At 41.2% G+C, this 9,074-nt stretch overlaps 2 long non-coding RNA genes across 2 annotated transcripts in view; one reads left to right on the top strand and one right to left on the bottom strand.

Moving 5' to 3' along the window:
* Positions 1-4,982, top strand: part of LOC113490409 — a 25,795-nt gene extending 20,813 nt beyond the window's left edge. Inside the window, exons 3-4 of the long non-coding RNA XR_003400231.1 lie at positions 4,568-4,577; positions 4,862-4,982. This is a non-coding gene — a long non-coding RNA (uncharacterized LOC113490409). The remainder of the gene's footprint in view (positions 1-4,567; positions 4,578-4,861) is intronic.
* Positions 3,470-9,074, bottom strand: part of LOC113490410 — a 19,788-nt gene continuing 14,183 nt past the window's right edge. Inside the window, exon 3 of the long non-coding RNA XR_003400232.1 lies at positions 3,470-3,654. This is a non-coding gene — a long non-coding RNA (uncharacterized LOC113490410). The remainder of the gene's footprint in view (positions 3,655-9,074) is intronic.

Raw genomic sequence — 9,074 nt, forward strand, 5'->3', positions numbered from 1 at the left:
GGTGGGTATATAAGTTAACGGGAACGCCGCAGGTCCACCCTTTCTGTTGTGAAACAGAAACTGATATACCTGAGCTGCCTGCAACAGAAGATATATTGGAAATTCCATGCATAAAACATCCTACCTCTGGACACTCATCTTGGGTTACTTGTCAATGTTCATATTGTAATAGAAAATGGTCTTGTATTTCATTTAAAAGGCAACTTTATTGTATGCAGTGCTGAGATAATATAATAGTCAGTAGAGAACAATTTGCTCAACTAGAGATCTGTACTTTATTTTGTGGAAAGGAGTTGCTAATACCTACAACCTGGGAAGTATATGAGACAGAGTAGCATAAAGTCTTGAGACAGTGTGCCACATGATTTGCCTGGAAGCGGGCACAACAACAAAATAGTTGGAAATATCAACAAATTTAGACTTTGAAATTTGATTGGCAATTATAAATCTAGAATAAAACTCAAAATAGACTGTGTGTCTTCAGGTAATTAGCTTTATGACTGAAAAGAATAGCTCCTGAAGAATACCACTGCTGTCAAGAAGAATTCATACCTCGTTGCTCCAAGCAAAGGAGTAGGCAAAGGGGACAGAGTGGTGTAATGGTGGAGATAAAATCTGGATAAAATACATCCACTAGTAAGCCTACGACTGAAGACAATGCACAGAAGTATGAGTGGTATTCTAGTGTTGTTATACCTAATCTATATTAAAAGTGTAACAAATGATTGGATACACTAACCTTTCGAATGGATTTTAGCCCACTTTGTGGATTCAACAATAATTCGAAAAGTGATTACCTCTGGAGCTCCCACGTTCAATGTCACCAATTGTGACTTATTGAGCCCTACTTTGGGGTCTCATTGTAACTTTGAACATCAAATGGAGCTGGGGAGCAACTAACATAAAGGCCACTTATTGGTGTCCAAATTCGAATCCAGGAAGAAGTTATTGCAACTCACCAGGTTATTTTTATTGTGCCTATTCGGGTTGTGAAACTATAGCTACTGCTTGGGATGTATTAGAGAAGAACAAAAATCTGAAAGTCGGGTGGAGCCCTAAACATTGTCAAACTCCAACCTATGACCATTCCGGGGGTGTACTCAACGCTGCAAATTGTAAAAATTTGACCCTGACAATGCAGAAACCTGAAGAACCACGATGGGTTGTAGGGAGAACTTGGGGCATAATGCTGAGGGAACCTGGAACTGATAGGGGAGGATTAATCCTGATCCAAAAAAGACCTGTCCTACTGACATCTGAACCTAAACCCGTGGGCCAGAATAAAGTAATAACAAATGAAACTGGCCAGAATAAGACAGTAGTAGATAAAATTGGAACTAACATCACGAATGCCCAGGAAAATATTACTGTTTTGAGACACACAAGAAATACCCAGGAGAATATTACTGCTTTGAGATGCATAGAATCTAACCCCTTATGGCAACTGGTACAAACTGCATACCAAGCCCTTAACAGTACCAATCCTAACATTACTCTTGGCTGTTCGTTGTGTTATGATGTAAGACCACCTTTATACGAAGGGATAGGACTTAAGGATACATACTGCCTAAGTCATGAAGCTATCCCAGAACAATGTAAATGGAATAAAAAGAAAATCAGGCTTACTGTGCAACAAGTTAGAGGGCAAGGGAAATGCACAGGAAAAGTGCCTAGAAACCAAAAGAATTTGTGTGAAATAAGACACGACAAATAAACAAAGCTGGGAATAAATGGGCTATACCAAAAAAAGGGGGATGGTGGATTTGTTCAGAGACAGGACTAAGTCCCTGTTTGTCCCTAACTGTGTTTAATGAAAGCAAAGAATTTTGTATACAAATAGAAGTCATGCCTCGGATTTTATATCATCCAAAAGAGTCGGTCTTTGAATATTGGAATAATAATAACCTCAGGATAAGGAAAAGAGAACCACTCATGCCCTGACAATTGCGACCCTCATAGGTCTAGGAACTGCAGGGGCAGCAACTGGAATTACTTCTCTAGTACAACAACATAAAAGGTTATCATCCTTAAGGGCTGCAGTTGATGAAGATTTAGAAAGAATTGAAAAATCAATATCATTATTAGAAAAGTCCCTTACTTCCCTTTCAGAGGTCGTTTTACAGAATAGAATGGGGTTGGACTTATTATTTTTACAGCAAGGAGGGCTCTGTGTAGCTCTAGGGCAAGAGTGCTGCTTTCATGCAGACCACTCTGGGGTGGTTCAGGAATCCATGACCAAGCTGCGTGAGGGCATTATACAAAGAAAGAAGGAAAGGGAAGCTCAACAAAACTGGTTTGAATCATGGTTTAATCAATCCCCTTGGTTGACCACCCTAATAACAACCTTAATTGGACCCCTCATTATTCTGTTATTAATTCTCACTTTTGGACCTTGTATCTTGAACAAATTAATTAACCTTGTTAAGAATAGGATTGAAACTGTCCAACTCATGATATTAAGGCAACAATATACCAACTTAACCCAACAAGAAGAACACAGATTAGAGACTGAATTAGAAGATGCCAACTTTTTAGGGGCTGCTAGGGAAGCTATTTTTAAGCTTAAACAGCAAATTAATGTATAAAAAGAAAAAGGGGGACTGTAATAAACTCTTGTAACTAATTTGCTAAGTTAAGCAAGGCGGGTACAATAGGTTTGAATGATCTGTAAGTGTTAAACCATACTACCCTGCTGTATTTTACAATACACAAGTATAGTAAAAATAGAGTATGGTACCCTGTGTGGGTTTTGAAATGATTTGCAGTTACTATAACCTATATTACAATGAATGTTTGAATATACATGGATAAAATATAAAGTATGCCATTCGGTTGGAAAAGTGTAACTACTCGGAAACCCCATCACCTAGAGCTGATAGGTAAACCGCTTCTCGGAAACCCCATCACCTAGAGATAATATGTAACTGCTGCTGGAAGAAAAGCCCGCCAAAAGATGGGATCATGAGGCTTTTAAAAGATCCAATAGGAGAAAAGCGCACCAAGAGACCAAGACTTCGAGACTTTCAAAGGATCCAATGGAGAAAGAGCAGGACAATCATCTGACAAGAGAGGATTGGTTAAGACAGTGGTACAGGAGTATAAAAGACGCTGCTTTTTAGAACTCTGTGTGTGTCTTGGTAGAGTGGAAACTTCCAGCACACCCTGCACTGCTTTGTCTATTGTTTCTCACCCTAAATCAATTGAACCCAATTAAAAATATATTTATATTTAAAACTAGATAGTTTGATTATAACAAAATGAATATGTATGTTTAAATAAAAGATGGCTACTTGCCAAAGATGGCGTGCAAGCTTTGTGGGGGGTGCAAGCTTTGTGGAGAAATCCCCTTGCATCCTGGTAGGAATAAACATGCCTGCTTTATAATTCTTTCCTGGTTGTAGAGTTTGTGTCCGTGCCTCAATTTTTACCCACAGATAATCCCCAGCTAAGGGAGGATGCAGGCCAGATTCTTTTTCAGGATTTACAGCAACAGGGTCTAAAAGATTATCACAGCCAAAAGACCCAGCATATAAATCTTGCTCCCGGGGTTCAAAATATGCATCCTTGCCCTCTGTGTTCTCATTCTCTGTGTTAACAGCCCGGCCACGTTCATTATTTTGTCTTTTTACTATCTCAAAAAAAGTTCTCCATGCGCTCACACAGTGAGCTTTTTAAGATTGCTAAGAGCTGTTTCTTTGACTCTGATAGAGAGGATACTTAACAGCAGTTTTAGTGCCGCATCTGTTTCCATACCTGCAGGATTTCCAGGTTTCAGTAACTCATCCCGTGCTCTCCTGCTTCTTCTCCTGCAAGCACCTTCAGCAATGCTGTGGAGTGCTCTGCATTTAAGCAATTTTAAGAGCCATCACGTCGGAGTCACCTGTTGTAGGAGGAGGCCTTATTTTTGCAGGACGAGGTTGTGAGACGAGACACATAGCAATATGGTTAACACTCAAGCTCAAATGTCTATTAGAAAAACAAGTCCTTATATACTCTTGTAACAGCAAATCCGTGTGTTGCTCTGGCGCATGCTCATTTCAGAAACTCGTTCCTCTCAGCACTTTCAACAAGCACTATTAAGCGTGCACAACCGGTAGATAAATTTCTGCTTTGTTGTTCTAAAGAATCCCTTCTTATCTGTTTCTTCCCTAACATGCACAAATTATTTTGCTTTTAGCCATCTTTAATCTAGACACCGTTAGTCTTCTAACACAAGTGCGTCATTAATTTAGACATCGTAAATCTTCTAACCTGAATGCTGATGACACTTTTACATTGTCAGTGATGCAGACAGTTTGCGACCCGGCACACGCGCCCACACCTTTACTTCAAACCATATTTATCTTGAATGATAAGTAATTTCATTGCTGAAAAGCCCCACAGTTAACAGGTGTAGCTAAGTGCTTTTTATGTTGAGACCACATCAATTAATGGCAATACAGACAGTGAAAGGATGATCTCTACTTACAGATGAAGAGCGTGGCTGAGCCTGGCTGTATTTACAACCTCTCTCAGCAGTCTTAAGCTCAATACTGCAGTCTTTGCCTTGAGAGCTACCAATGAGCAGCACTTAAGCAGTCACCTGGAAGATTAAGAGGGACAGAAAATGCTGTTTTCTTGCACCAGAACTTATCCCACAAGTTCACATCATCATGCTTCAGAAAACTCATGGCTATTCTCACAGCAAATTGGGTGATCATCTTGCCAAAGCAGGAACACGGAGCATACCAGGAAAAAAGGCTCCCTGCACCACACAGGAAACTAGTGCCTGAATCTTGTTAAAGACGATGTATCTGTTCTTGAATCAAACCCTGTCTCACTGTAGACTAAGTAAAAGCGTATGTTCTGGTTAATGCCAAAGCTATAGTGACCCTTTAATTTAGGATCAAATGTACTGCACTGATCTTCAAAGGAGGACCACTAATCGCTGGCTCTATGGTGTAAGCCTGACACTTTGTATAAACCATGGAGGCCTTGCTAACAGCTATACTCTTGAAGAGGAGCTAAAAGGCTGATAAGAGGGTAACATCCTGCCCCAGAAGGCCCAAAGGACTGAGAAGAATAAGTCAGTCAGCAGTAGCTGGGGGAAAGGTAAAGGCAGCAGAGGGAGACCACGACCACCAACTCAATTTAAGACCAAGAGGACATGCCCTCCTCACCCTTCAAGTCTGTGAAGAATTTAAAGTTGTGTAGCTTCAAATTGAGTTGAGGCACGTTGTTAAGCAATAAGGGACAAAGTGGTAAGAAACTAAAATAAACTAACGAATGGTCATTACAGTAAATGCGTATTCATGGAGTTTGAAGTGTATAAATACCTCAAAGTTCTTTTGTGTGGTGTGCTAGCTTTGTGGAATTACCACCTAATGCCCTTCTTTGAGCAAACATGGAATAAACAAATCTCTTATTACACAGCATGTACCGGATCCTGTTTGAGGGACATCACCCCCTCCACAGACAACCACAGCAACACCAGCACTGTCCACCCAACAACCTGCTATACTATATTTTCCTTTCTGCCCAGCGTCCCAGCTGGGCATTACCAATGCAGCCCAAAGACTTATGTCATCAGACAACTCCAATCTCCTAATCAGTCATCAAGGCAGAAACCCACAATGATACGCACTGGACACAGCCGGCTTGCATGGCTTGTATTGTATGAACAAGAGTTGCTTCATGGGATTTTGTTTCTTTCCAGCTCCTGTATAGGACACTACCTGGTCTCTGCCAGAGCACAACCTTATCCACTCTCCCAAAGGAATCAGAAGGTGCTGCACCACTGTTGAAGAGGCAATAAGCTCTTCACACAGCTGTTGCTCACCTACACTGAGACACACAGGCCAGTTGAATAACAGGGCTTTTTATCTGGATAAAATATAGGCCCATGCCTCCCCATACTTCCTCAGAACTTAGTCAGGGCTCCATATACAAAGGCTGACTGGTGGAGAGGGGTGTTCCAGGTTGTGTATGAAAAAAGTGACTCAGAGAAGACATTGGCAGGGATGCCACAAGGACTAGTGAAACAGAGGCAAGACAATGTGCCACACCAAAAGATGCCCTATATGGTATATAGGGGCCTCAACAGGCAGGAGTAATGGACTGACAGAAGCGTCATGAAGTTCATCAAGGAGGGAAGGACATAGTCCTGCACCTGAGCGAACAACCCTCATGCACCAGTACGTGCTGGTGTTTGTGTTCCACACCAAGTTGAACACAAGCCAGCAAAGTGCCCTTGCAGCAAAGGCAGCGAATGGTATCCTGCACTGCAACAGGAGGAATGCTGCCCGCAGGTTGAAGGAGGTGATCCTTGCCCTCTCCTCAGCACTGGTGAGGCCACACCTGGAATGCTGTGTCCAGTTCTGGGCTCCCCAGTACAAGAGAGTCATGGCCATACTGGAGAGAGTCCATCTGAGGGCCAGTAAAATGCTGAAGGGACAGGAGCATCTCTCATATGAGAAAAGTCTGAGAGAGCTGGGACGGCTCAGCCTAGAGAGAAGGACCTCATCAGTGTATATAAACACCCGAAGGAAAGGTGCAACAAAGACAAAGCCAGGCTCTTCTCAGAGGTACTCAGGGACAGGACCAGAGGCAATGGGTGAGACAGAAGCAGAGGAAGTGCACTCTGAACATCAGGAAACATTTTCTCACTATGAGGATAACCAAGGCCTGGCACATGTTTCCCAGAGATGTTGTGGAGTCTCCCACACTGATGATATGCAAAAGTCATCCAGAGATGGTTCTGGGGCAACTAGCTCTCAATGGCCCTGCATGAGCAGGGACTTCAACCAGATGACCTCCAGAGGACCCATCCAACCTCATTAATTCTGTGATTCTGTGTGATTCACAGGATCAATCAGTTATATATCCTGATAACAGAAATTACAAATAACTTCCATTTCTTTTTCAAACTTAGGCCTCACATGGTGATAAATTGCCTAACACTCCTGCTGAAAATGTCTCTAGAGTGGTGAAGTACCAGTAGTAACCAGGGTAAAGCTTTTTAACCAATTTAAAATGCTGTATGAGGGAGCAGTATTAGACCACTGAACAATGTTTATCAGATGATATTGCCATTGTTTTCAACAGGGCTAGTATTTCAGACAAGCATATCTGAAGGCTTATTTTGTAATTTACTTCTGCTATCAGACCTAGATCAGATTGTTGAAAACATGGGCAATTCAGATATTTAGTATTCTGCACACAAACTCTAAGATGGAATCCCTGACTTTTCTAATATTTTTTCCCTTCTGGTCGTGCAACAGCCTTTGTGCAAATGTGTATCTTAATCTTTCTGGTGCTCTCACTGTAAGGTGAGGTGCTTGCTCATGACATTGTTTCTGTATATTATATGTTCTTTTATTAGCAAGGTGAGAGTATTTCAGCCTTAGATGCACTGATGCTTTCTTTAATGTTATGATGCTACTGGTACCAGCACAGACTGCTATTCCCACCAACACTGATCACTTGCATTGGTTCTGCCCTGGGTGCTTGGGCTGTGACTTGGTAAGGGAATCTCCAGAATGCTCCTCATTAAAATTTCAGCACCTAACTGAATTCCAAGACTATGCTGATGTTGCAGGCAGTACAGTTCAGGTATTGCTAAGCATAATACACCTGTGGGACTCTTAAAAAACACTTCTCAAAAACACATTGTTTGTCTTTGTATTAAGCAACTCACAGAGCCAGGTTTCCTTGGCCAGCATTCCTGGGAGCTGTACCTTAGTGTCCATTTCCATTCTTCACCCTACCACATACCTCTCTCTTTAAACAAAACATATAGACTGCCAGGGAAAATTGGCTAGAACAACAACAAAAAAACCCAACCACATTTCCTGCAAGGTCCAGATAAAGCTATTTATGCCACTGCAACCATGCTAAGCAGCCACAAAGCTATTTCATGTGACAATCTGGCCTAGTCACTCACTTACCTTATAGTGACACTCCTTCCTTGTAGTGATTAGGATAATGTATTTTAGTTTAAAAGGGGAAAAAAAAAAAAAGAGACTGTCTGATTTTTACAGGCTCCATAAACTCATTTCTTTGTACTGTACTAATGCTGATAGTTCTGGTTTAACATGGGACTCGCACTGTAACTTTGGGAAGGACAAAAATATCCAAGTCATTTTCTCGTAGCTAGATGACACACAAGAGAAGAGGCTTAGGACTTCTCTTGGTCTGGCAGTTACATAAATACTTCTCCATCCATCCATCTCATAATTTTATTAACCAATCCTCTTCATAAGAAGCGTTGAGCTCTCCAGGTATGAATCTGGTACACACTACTTACAACTATAGCTGGGTTTTTTTCCTCCCAGTGTGGCTAGAGTACGAAATTTCTCCTGATGCTTAACTTACACAGACCTACAACAAGCCAAAGGAAATTTAGCAGCATAATAAGCAGATAAAATATATTTTTTCCCAGTAACTGCTCTCTACTTAATAATTAACTGGCAGCCAGGAGGATGAAAAGTTTTGCCTCAACTGAAGATGTAAAAATGCAAAACTCACTTAATCATCCCCTGCATTAGCTAATCTGTCCCTTGAAGTTATTTAGGTAGCATTTCCTGGGAAAAACAGGAATTCTAGCAGAACAGCAGTAGCAACTTCTGGTGCCTACAAGCATCTGAAATGCCACAAACTGCCAGAATGCTGAGTGTCTCAGCTACCTTCCAACCAAAAGCAGTTCCTATTGACCTGCTGAATGAAGGTGATGCTGATATCGTCAGTGTTCAGCTGATAACCAAAAGAAGATAATCATTTAGTTATCTTCCAACCAAAACCTAGAGATCTCACAAGACGACCAGTAATCGCATGGCCTATGTTAATATGTTTATACTAGAAGGATGACAAGTTTTCTGTCTAGGAACATAACAAGTATAACAGCAGTTTTCACATTACTAGTACTTTTCCCTTACACAGCTTTTATACTGTATCTAGACAATCCAGTCTGGAGGCTGAATAAACCCCACTATGGAAGAGACAGATCTGAGGTTCCAGTTTGATTATTTTCCGCTAAATACAGGCATTTCCTTGTTGTTTATTCTGGAATTAAAAAAAAAAAAAAAAAAAAAAAAAAA

The sequence above is a fragment of the Athene cunicularia genome (assembly GCF_003259725.1).
Source record: "Athene cunicularia isolate RWA chromosome Z unlocalized genomic scaffold, athCun1 chrZ_part4, whole genome shotgun sequence".
NCBI lineage: Eukaryota > Metazoa > Chordata > Aves > Strigiformes > Strigidae > Athene > Athene cunicularia.